We start from the raw sequence: 12307 nt of genomic DNA on the forward strand, positions 1-12307 counted from the left end.
AAAGAAAATGCAAAATGCAAAAAGCTCCCAACCCAAAACATCCAGGAAATCCAAGACACAAAGAAAAGACCAAACGTAAGGATAATCAGCATAGAAGAGAGCTAAGACCCCCAACTTAAAGGGCCAGTAAACATCTTCAACAAAAGTATAGAAGAAAACTTCTCTAACCTAAAGAGATGACCATAAACATACAAGAAGTCTACAGAACTCCAAATAGATTGGACCAGAAAAGAAAGAAATACCTCATGTCACATAATAATCAAAACACCAAATGCAAAAAAAAAAAAAAAAAAACAAAGAAAGAGTATTAAAAGCAGTAAGTAATAAAGGTCAAGTAACATATAAAAGCAGATCTATAAGATTACACCAGACTTCTCACCAGAGACTATGAAAGCCAGAAGATCCTGGGCAGATGTCATACAGACCCTAAGAGAACACAAATGCCAGCCTAGGCTACTATATTCAGCAAAACTTGCAATGAACATGAATGAAGAAACCAAGATATTCCATGACAAAACCAAATTTACACAATATCTTTCTACAAATTCACCCCTACAAAGAATAATAGATGGAAACACACAAGGAAGGAAACTACACCCTATAGAAAGCAAGAAATTAATCTTCTTTCAGCAAACTAAAAAGAAGATAGCCACACAAACTTAATTCCACTTCTAACAACAACAAAAAATAGCAGGAAGCAACAATCACTTGTTCTTAATATCTCTCAACATCAATGGACTCAATTCTCCCATAAAAGACATAGACTAACAGACTGCATACGTAAACAGGACCCAGCATTTTGCTGCATAGATGAAACACACCTCAGTGACAAAGACAGACAGTACCTCAGAGTTATAGGTTGGAAAAAAATTTCAAGCAAATAGTGCCAAAAGACAAGTAGCCATTTTAATGTGGAATAAAATCAACTTTCAATCAAAAGTTATCAAAAAAAAAAAGATGAGGAAGGACATTTCATCCTCATCAAAGGAAGAATCTACCAAGATGAACTCTAAATTCTGAACACCTATGCTCCAAATGCTAGGGCATCCCATTAAAAAAAAAAACTTACTAAAGCTCAAAACACACCTTGAACCTCACACAATAATAGTGGGAGACTTCAAAAACCCACTGTCACCAATGGATAGATCAGGGAAAGAGAAACTAAACACAGACACAGTGAAACTAACAAAAGTTGTGAACCAAATGGATTTAACAGATATCTATAGAACATTTCATCCTAAAACAAAAGAATATACCTTCTTTTCAGCACCTCATGATATGTTCTACAAAACTGACCATATAATCAATCACAAAACAAGCCTCAACAGATACAAGAAGATTGAAATATCAGATCACCATGGAGTAAGGCTGGTTTTCAATAACAACAAAAACAACAGAAAGTCCACATACACATGGGAGCTGAAAAACTCTCTACTCAATGATAATTTGATCAAGAAAGAAATAAAGAAAGAAATAAAAGATTTTTTAGAGTTTAATGAAGATGAAGACAAAGCATACCCAAAACTGTGGGACACAATGAAAGCAATGCTAAGAGGAAAACTCATAGCTCTGAGCAGGCGCCCATAAAGAAACTGGAGAGAGCATACACTAGCAGTTTGACAGCACACCTGAAAGCTCTAGAACAAAAAGAAGCAAATGCACCCAAGAGGAGTAGACAACAGGAAATAATCGAACTCAGGGCTGAAATCAACTAAGTAGAAACAAAAAGAATTATACAAGGAATCAACAAAACCAGGAGCTGGTTCTTTGACAAAAATCAACAAGAGAGATTGACCCTTAGTTAGACTAACCAGACGGCACAGAGACAGTATCCAAATTAACAAAATCAGAAATGAAAGGGGAGACATAATAACAGAAACCAAAAAAATTTTTAAAAAAATTATCAGATCATACTACAAAAGCCTATACTCAACAAAACTGGAAAATCTGCATGAAATGAATAATTTTCTAGGTAGATACCAGGTACCAAAGTTAAATCAGGATCAGATAAACCATCTACCAGTCCCATAACCCCTAAAGAAAGAAAAGCAGTCATTAAAAGTCTTCCAACTTAAACCAGCCCAGAACCAGATGGTTTTGGTATAGAATTCTATCAGATCTTCAAAGAAGACGCAATACCAACATTGTCCAAACTATTTCACAAAATAGAAACAGAAGGGGTACTACCTGATTCCTTCTATAAAGCCACAATTATGCTTATACCTAAACCACACAAAGACAGATCAAGGAAAGAGAACTTCAGACCAATTTCCCTTATGAATATCAATGCAAAAATATTCAACAAAATTCTCGCAAACTGAATCCAAGAACACATCAAAACAATCATCCATCATGGTCAAGTAGGCTTCATCCCAGGGATACAAGGATGGTTCAATATATGGAAATCCATCAATGTAATGCACTATGTAAACAAACTCAAAGAAAAAAAACCACATGATCATTTCATTAGATGCTGAGAAAGCATTTGACAAAATTCAACACCCCTTCATGATAAAAGTCTTGGAAAAATCAGGAATTCAAGGCCCATGACTAAACATAGTAAAAGCAATATACAGCAAACCACTAGCCAACATCAAACTAAATGGAGAGAAACTTGATGCAATCCCACTAAAATCAGCAACTAAACAAGGCTGCCCACTCTCTACCTACTTAATCAATATAGTTCTTGAAGTCCTAGCCAGAGCAACCAGACAAGAGAAGGTCAAAGGGATATAAACTGGAAAGGAACAAGTCAAAATAACACTATTTGCAGGTGATTTGATAGTATACTTAAGTAACCCCAAAAATTCCACCAGAGAACTCCTTCAGCTGATAAACAACTTTAGCAAAGTAGCTGGATATAAAATTAACTTTAACAAACCAGTAGCCTTCCTCTACTAAAAGGATAAATGGGTGAAAAAAGAAATTAGGGAAATAACACCTTTCACAATAGTCACAAATAATATAAAGTATCTGGGGGTGACTCTAACCAAGCAAGTGAAAGATCTGTTCAACAAGAACATCAAGTCTCTAAAGAAAGAAATTGAAGACCTTAGAGGATGGAAAGATCTCCCATGCTCATGGATGGACGGGATTACCACAGTAAAAATGGCCAAGTTATCAAATGCAATCTACAGATTCAATGCAATTCCCATCAAAATTCCAACTCAATTCTTCATAGATATACAATGAGCAATTCTCAAATTCATTTGGAACAACAAAAACCCAGGATAGGAAAAACTATGCTTAACAATAAGAGAACATCTGGGGGAATCACCATTCCTGACCTCAAGCTGTATTACAGAGCTATTGTGATTTAAAAAAAAAAACTGCATAGTATTGGTACATAGATAGGCAGGTAGATCAGTGGAATAGAATTGAAGGCTTAGAAATGAACCCACACACCTAAGGTCATTTGATCTTTGACGAAAAAGCTAAAACCATTCAATGGAAAAAAGACAGCATATTCAACAAATGGTTCTGGCTTAAGTGGAGGTCAGCATGTAGAAGAATGCAAATTGACCCATTCTTATCTCCTTGTATAAAGCTAAAGTCCAAGCAGATCAAGGACCAGATACAATCAAACTAATAGAAGAGAAAGTGGAGAAGATCCTCGAACACATGGGCACAGGGGAAATTTTCCTGAATAGAACACCAATGGCTTATGCCCTAAGATCAACAATCAACAAATGGGATGTCATAGTCATAAAATTCAAACTTCTGTAAGGCAAAGGACACTATCAATAAGACAAAATGGCAACCCACACATTGGGAAAAGATCTTTACCAACCCTACATCTGATAGCGGGCTAATATAAAAAATATACAAAATATACAAAGATATACAAAATATACAAGGTTGAGTGATGGGGCTACCCGCCCACCCATCTCAAAATTTTAACCCAGAACTGCTCCTGTCTAAAGGACATACAGGGACAGAGTGGAGCAGAGACTGAAGGAAAGGCCATCCAGAGACTGCCCCACCTGGGGATCCATCCCACAAGCAGTCACCAAACCCAGACACTTGCTGATGCCAAGAAGTGCTTGCTGACAGGAGCCTGATATAGCTGTCTCCTGAGAGGCTCTGCCAGAGCATGACAAATACAGATGTGGATGCTTGCAGCCAACCACGGGACTGAGCACAGGACCCCAGTGGAGGAGCTGGGGGAAAGACTGAAGGAGTTTGCAGCCCCATAGGAAGAACAACATATCCAGCAACCAGAACCCGCAGAGCTCCCAGGGACTAAACCACCAACCAAAGAGTGCACATGGAGGGACCCACGGCTCCAGGTGCATGTGTAGCAGAGGATGGCATTGGCTGGCATCAGTAGGAGGAGAAGCCTTTGGTCCCATGAAGTTCTGTTGCCCCAGTGTAGGGGAATGGTAGGGTGGTCCTGCGGGAGTGGGTGGATGGGTGGGTGGGGGAGCACCCTCCTGGAGGCAGGCGGGTGGAATGGGGGATTTTCAGAGGGGAAACTGGGAAGGGGTATCACATTTGAAATATAAATAAACAAAATAGCCAATAAAAATTAAGAAAAAAAGAGTGTGGGTTCCTTTTTATGCCAGTATCACAGTACAGAATTGCAGAACACAGTGTGGGGCTTTTGTTTGTTTGTTTTCTATGGAAAACACTTGGGGTTTGGAAGATGGCTCAGTGGAGAAAGCGGCTTGAATGTGAGGATTATAGTTCAAATCTCCAGAAGCTACATTGTGTCTGTAAAGTTCCTTGGGGTTGGCAGTTAACTGGTTATCCCAGCACACAGCCCGGGAGGTGGAAACAGAATCTCTCAGCAACACGGCCATGTAGACTCTGAAACACGTAGCACCACATTTGGTGAGAGAGCCTCCCTCAATATGTAATGGTAAAGACACCTGATATCAGACCGAGGCCTCCATACACATGCACACAACATCCACAAACCTGTGAACCCACATACATGCACAAGCATAGCACACACATACATTTAAAGCAAAAACCTACCTGGCCCTCTGTCTCCATCAACACTACAAAACAACTGAATTCTGCCTCAGTTTCCCCAGATATAAAAGCTTTGCTCATTCTGATTTCCTCTACACTCATAGGTATGTGATGCTGAGAGGGCGTAGGACATGTATGACTCAAGACATAAGGCCCTTGCCCACTCTTGGCATCCACAAGAAACACTGGCAAAGTGGCACACACCCATCACCCCAGCCTTTGGGCAGATCTCCGGAGCTCACCAGCCAGCCTAGCCACCCAGTGAGCTACAGGTTCAGTGAGAGACTCTGTTCCTAAAAGCAGGGGGGACTTCAACCTTTGGCTTCCTTAAGATATACACTGACTGCACCTGCAAACACACAAGCACACATGCATGTGCATGAATACATGTAAGTGTATATGCATACACAGTAGAACGTTCTGATTAATTACACATCCTGATTCATTGTGAGGATTTTCTCTATGGATTAATAACCCCCACACAGCTGGGATAATCTAAACATGAACCCTACATCCGACGAACGTAATTGTTCCTGAAGATCTTAGAGGAAAGCTCGGGATTTTCAGATTGTTAATGTCACTGAAGTCATTCTGTATACATGCAGCTATATAAGACCGCTGGAATTTCCACTTGATACTATATAATGTGATATTTAATGATACCATATAAACATGTGACAGCACAAGTTATGTGGGTACTATGTCAAGCACACTGGTTTTGTTTGTTTGTTTTTAATTTCCTTACTCTTCTGAAATGTATTTCAGGGGCGGGAGACCCCTCTCAGCAGTGCTCAACAGTTAGGAGTGCTGGCTGTTTTTCTAGAGGAGCAGGCTTCAATTCCCAGAAGCCATGCAGCAGTTCATAGCAGTCTGTAACTCCAGTCCCGGGGGGAGGGGGTTGATATGCTATTATTGCCTCCACAGGCATAGTACATATATGCTGCATGGATATACACACAGGCAAACTACCTATGTGCATATACATGTGAAATATGTATTCAAACACAAATGAAAACAAAGTAAAAATAAAATTTATGTCAAAGACTAAAGGAAAGTAAAAAGCAGTATAAAATACACACAGCCAAACACACACACATGTGACTTCCATTTTTATAAGAGAACTCATATATATATATATATATATATATATGCACAAAAAGCTATGCACCTAAGTGTTTAAAACATTACTCTCTCTGGGTGATAAATCACAGGGGAGTTCATTTTCTTCTTTTGGTTTTTCTGCACTTTCTGTTATAAAAAAATAAGTTTGAAATATAAGTTAACACAGAAATAATCTTTGATTAGACAAAACACACAGCCCAGTACTAAAAGCAGCACAACATTTGGAAACAGACTGGACATACATAAGTGGAGACAATGTCTGTAGATGATATACCTCACTAGGCAGAATCCATTGTGTGTACTAGACTGCTGGTTATGAGGGTGTGGGGTGTGGCATTTGCCAGGAAAGTAGAGTGGAGTTTGGGGAAATGTTATTGTCCCGGGGAATAGCAGTTGGGTTTCAATCATTCCTGGCTAGTGAGGGCAAGACTCTGGAAGTCTACAGACTATGATAAGAGTTTACAAGCAGGGATTCTAACACGTGTGAATAAAACCATCCTTTTTTCCCCTTATGCACTGTCACATCTGTCCAACTACCTAGATAATAAAACATGAAAGATCAAATTTGGCTTCATCACTGCCACTCTATGATTGGGGCAGAAGGTTTGGGCAAAGCCTGGACACAGACAGACTCTTCAGTCCTCGTCATCTGCAAGCCTTTGCCCTATTTCAGTTTGACCCTAGCAGAAGCTTTACGAGTTCTAATATCTGGCCGCAAAGAGGTATACTGTTGGCTCGATCCCAGGACCCATCATTTTCCTGGGTCCACCGTTCGCTGTGTGACATTAATGGGCTCTGGAAGAAAGAGAGGCAATGGGCTGGCCAAACCAGAGTGTGTCCAGAGAAAAGGGGAATGAGTCTCAGAAATGAAGGGGAATGTGGAAGAGGCAGGGGTTCAATTCCACCAATAACAAGAGAACTCTAAGCTAGGAGTACAAAGGGCACAACAGCATCTCCAGGACATGGAGCGAGGGTGTCATTCTAGGTTTGTCTCCTGTTTCTTTTCCATGGGAGCAAGGGAGCCCGTGCTGTGGAGGAAATATGTCTCCAACTTGCATTATGCCCTTGAGTGATCAGAGCAGAGTCTCTGCCCAGTTCTGCTGTCACTGGGTCTCTTCAGCTACAAGGCTTCCGGGTGCTTTGTGTGCATCACCCATGCCTACCACCAGTGACTGATGCTCTTTGAGAGGTTGGAGTCCTCACTCCCACATGAGGGTCCTTTATTTTCCTGCTTATCTCATGCTCCCTGTGGTGGTTTGACTGAACATGTGTCCTGTTGACTCACGTATTTGGACACACGGCCTCCAGTTGCTAGTGCTGTTTGGGGAGGCCCTTAAGGGCTTGCTTGTTGGGAGAAACTATGTCACCGGCATGTGCTCTTTGAGAGTTTAAATTCTCACACCATTTTTAGTTCAGTTCCTTTGCTTTGTGTTTGAGGATTAGGATTAAGCCCTCAGCTTCCTACTCCAGCCGCCAGGCATGCACTGTGGATTCCATTCTGGACTCTTGTCGCTCTGGAGCCATTAACCAAAATATACACTTTTGTAAGTTGCCTTGATCCTGGTGTTTTACCACAATGACAGAAGAGTAACTAAGACACACACTACACACAGAAGGTCTTTTTCTGTAAGTTACTAAACATAACTAGACATGTATGCACTATTGCAATTTTGTGCCTAACTACACATTTTTTTCCAAATGAGCTCTCAGCAAATAGGTCTTAAAGTGACTGTCATATAAACATCTGGAGTCTGTGGGAATGTCTCCTGTTCAAAGCATTCCTCAGAACAACTACGTGAAGTAGGTTCTTCAGAGTGACGAAAACAAATGCTTGTAGCAGACTCTAACACAACCCTGGCAATTCCCCACTCCACTGCTCTCTGTCTTTATGATGGCTCCTGACCCAGCAGTTTACTAGAATTGTAGTAAAACTGTCAATCCAGAGTCACAGACCCCATGCTGGACCGCCTGAACTGTCTTCAGGGTGAGGCCCAGCTATCTGTCTGTCTACAAGAGGACAGGAGCCTTTTTTTGTCCTCACACCCACTGCTCATGTGGTATGGCATCCCTCCCATAGCCTCCATAGTGACAACAGTGACTGTAGAGGCTGACCCTAGCACCGACAACTCACATTCCTCTCTCATAGCCCCCAAACTTGTGCAGAGTTCATTTACACCTCTCCAGGTCCTGCCTGTATAGAGCCTTGCTGGGTTAACAGCGAACGTCCCAAAAGCCCGAGGTTAGGAGCAGCTGTGGCACTCCTGAGTCCTGGGTAAGAGATGTATGGAAAAGTGACGGTCACACTTTGGAAAGACTCAGAAAGGCCTGGGAACTGAGTACAGCACCCGGCCTTCCTGAGCAACTGGATGCAAACAGCTGAGCCCCAATTAATTGGATGTCTAGAAAGACCGTGTTGCCCTGACTCTGTAAAGGAAGGAGTCAGGATCCTGGCAGTTAAGTGACCACAAATGCATCCAAGAAGCACTCTAACAGGGGGATTGTCAATGGGGGAAAGTTGTCCCCCTTTGGAAGAAACAAGAAGTGACTCAGCAGGGCCAAAGCAGGTACTCCACGAACCCTAAACTTGCTGAGGAGAGGGAACCTCTCCTTTAACCTTCTCTGGAGGAACAATTAAGAGCTGGTTGAAGAAGTCCTTCGAACTATCTTTACCTACAGGCAACCTAGCATGAAGACACCTCTGACTGTGGTTTCTAATGAGGGGTCACCTTCCGAGAGTGGCCCAGGCTACTTACTCAAGCATTGTATGAAGGTCAGGCTGGAAAGCATTAGAAAACAAGTTAAAGCGAGCTGAAATTTGAAAAAGGCATAAGCAGGGGGCCAGACTACCTGACAGAAGAGCCTGCCAGCAGAGGCAGCTGGAAGGGCAACCTTTTGATCAGTACTGAAAGGCAGTTGCTTAAATACCTAAGCAAACATACCCAGTGCCTCTCTGGCTCAATATTCCCTTTTTAATTATATTGGAGAAGTCTTCTCACAGACTAACGCCCAGGTTCACTGTCTAGGGAGAGAGAAGCATGTTACTGAAGCATTCCCCGGGTTCTATAGGTCTGGCTTCTGCCCAGAACTTCTAATCATCATAGCATAAGGCAGCTTAAGATGGCTGAAGGAGAAATTAGCCTGGCCGTCAAAGAGGCCATGCATAGTGCTCCTGGGCGCTGCCAGGGCTCTGAGAAAGGGTACCTACCAGGGCAAGAAGGTTTCAGAGCATTGTCTGCATCTGATGACCATGAGCCAAGTCAGATAGAAAAGCATTCCAAAAGAGCCACTGTGTGTGACAGGCAGCCAGATGATGAGGTGGGGCACAGACGTGACCAATGAGGGACATCCTGAGTGCTCACCCAATTCCATGATGCATGGGAAACAAGTAGGTCTGGAAGTGGCAAGGCCTTCTGACCTAAGTTCTGAACCTTAGTGAGCTCTGGCTGCCCGTGGGAACACTTTCATGATGGTACCCATGTAAGGACCAGGGTGTGGGAGGGTGGGGTTCTTGGTGGAGCTAGGTCCTCGGAACTTTAGAACATACGGTCTCCCTCAGGCTACAGAGAGAGCTCTTTAGTAGAGCTGCCTGCAAGTTGGGCAAGTAGTTTTAGGGATCATCGCTCCTGCTGGGTGGGCCTTTTGAGGATGTAGGTCCTGCTGATTCACCAAGTCTTCTGTGATGGGATGAAATCATGTCTTTAATTTATCATCGGTGCCCTACCTGGGATTATGTCTCCTCAGGGATATTGCATAGCTGCCTGAGAGCTAAGCAGGTTGGCAAACCTACAAGACTAGCAGTGGAACCAGGATGAAATCACACCTCGTGCACAGGAGAAATTGTACACAGTAAAGAGCTGCAGCTACCGCCAACCCCCGAGAGCAGCAGAGTGCCTACATCATGGGAGACTCACGTCACACTACAAGGGTGTGGTGGTCTCAATGAAAATGGCTCCCATAGATGCATAGGGACTGAGCGGCATTGCTGGTGGTGTAGCCTTATTGGAGGAAGCTCAAGCCAGGCCTACTGGCTCACTGTCTCTTCCTGCTGCCTGCCAATCCAGATGTAGAACTCTCAGCTACCTCCCTAGTCTGCCTGCACACGGCCGTGCTCCCCGCCATGGCAATAATGGAGTAAACCTCTGAACTGTGAGCCAACCAATAAAATGTTCCCTTTATAAGAGTTCCTGTGGTCACAGTGCCTCTCCACGGCAATGGAAACTCCAGACAAGACACCGGGAAAGTTGTAAAAAGCTGTAGGCTTGGGTAGCTTTGGGGCCATTGACCCATATGGCTGTCTGCTCACTTCATGGGTTCTCTAGTACATGATGGTTTATCACTCACCCGCCATATGTAAGCTACTCACTACTCATGTGGAGTTATGTTCCCATGTGATCTGCCATTAACATCCATATTAATCATACTTATTTAAGAGAAATCGTCTTAGGCAGAGCCCAGAGTAATGTAAGGAAACATGCCTGAGCACAGGAAAGTGAAGAAGGTCAAATAGAACAGTCCAGCATTTGACTTGTAAGCCAAAGTAAACTGGCATGCATGTGGCCTGCCCATGACAGCCGATTCTAAAGATCAAGGTGGGCTCTGCTCACACACTAGTTGTGAGCCTTCTGTAAATCACAGAGCCTTTCTGAGTTCCAAGTTTCCTGCCTTTGCTGCAGGAATGGCTGTGCTACTGCCGTGTGCTATGACTGAAATATCACATCACACAAGTAAGCAAAATCCCTACCACAAAGTCATCCATCAAATGCTAGCTCTCTCCCTTCCAATTTCCCCCACACAGAGGTGGTTTCCCTTTCCCCTCTCATTGACCTATGTGCAGAAAAGCAGCAGTTTGATGAAACACAGAACCTGGGCAGCAGAGAGTTACTTAGACTCCTGCCTCTTACCAAGATGCCCAGCCCCACTGGTGATTTGACATGGAAGAGCTCTGTGTAACAGAAGTCTTAAAACTTCAACTGTCGACCTTCCTGGGGCCTGAAAAGCTTATAGATCTGCTTTCCTGGGCAATGCGTGATCCACTTAAGAATTCCAACACTGGAACTCTCTTCCCTTTGAAAGGTTCATAAACTCTCAGCGATTCCTTGACTTGCCCCACACCATGCTCATCCATTCTGCATGTGGATGAGGAGCTCAGGGCTGAAGCCTCCAGAACACCTGAACTGCCTCTTTCACCATATCCCTTACCACTCCCTTCCTCTTCCAAAGCTTTCCAGGAGAAAACAAGCAAACAAACAACAAAACAGCTTCTGGTCTACCTCGAACTCTCTAAACCTGTGACGTCTTAGTACATCGTGCTGCCAGGCAGCTCCAGTCCAGGGAGCCATGCAGCAACCTGCATCCTGGTTTCAGCTTCAGTGCGGCACCTCCAGAAAGCCTTCCTTGGTCTTCTCCACTACTCAGCTTTCTCCCTGGCTTTCAACCCTCTCTGAAACGATCTTACTTTTGGTCCCACGTGTTCTATCTGGTTCTCTTGACATAAACACCACACATGTGAAGGGAATGGTCACCTGCACTTAGTTAGGCAAGCACCATCAAACCCCAGGACAGTACCTGGTCTGGTCACCCCGTTTCTGAAGTGAAGAGAAACATTTGTTGCATACATCTATGACTGTATAATCTTGTCCTTTGTAGGGTTGACAATGCATGCAGGCTGAGGAAGTCTGGGAGCACAGAAGAGAGAGAAATGTCCCCTGGACATCATGGATAACCTCTTCTCAGCTTCTCATATGCCAGGACCCCAAATTCCCTCATCCTTGATTCTAAATAAGGGAATCACAATTTTTTTCTCTGCGATCGCTCTCCAGAGTTGAACTGATGATCATCTCTCAGCCTTGACTTCTGGGATCGAACCAGAGGGGAATCGTTAGGTCCTGGGAGAGTACCCAGTAATGAGGGCTCACGTGTCACTCAAGAAACTTTATCTTCTAAAATGACAACAGCTGGGCTCTTTACATGGATTACTAAGATGTTAAACTGTTCTAACTCTTCACTTAGATTGTCTTGAGAATCTGTCTCAGCAACCAAGATTTTTGAAAAACACACACACGCCACACTCCCCTGTGGCAACTGAACCCTTCAGTCTTGCCTGCCTCCAAAGCTTAAACCCACAGGATTTCTGTGGTTTGGATGAGGATGTCCACCATAGGCTCGGATGTCTGAATGCTTTGTCCCCAACTGGAAGTGCTTTTTGGGA

General features: G+C 43.3%; 1 protein-coding gene across 4 annotated transcripts in view; it reads right to left on the reverse strand.

Moving 5' to 3' along the window:
- Gucy1b2 (guanylate cyclase 1 soluble subunit beta 2) overlaps positions 1–12307 on the reverse strand; it is a 70557-nt gene that overhangs the window by 10448 nt on the left and 47802 nt on the right. The window lies entirely within an intron of this gene.

Source organism: Rattus norvegicus, chromosome 15 (assembly GCF_036323735.1).
Source record: "Rattus norvegicus strain BN/NHsdMcwi chromosome 15, GRCr8, whole genome shotgun sequence".
NCBI lineage: Eukaryota > Metazoa > Chordata > Mammalia > Rodentia > Muridae > Rattus > Rattus norvegicus.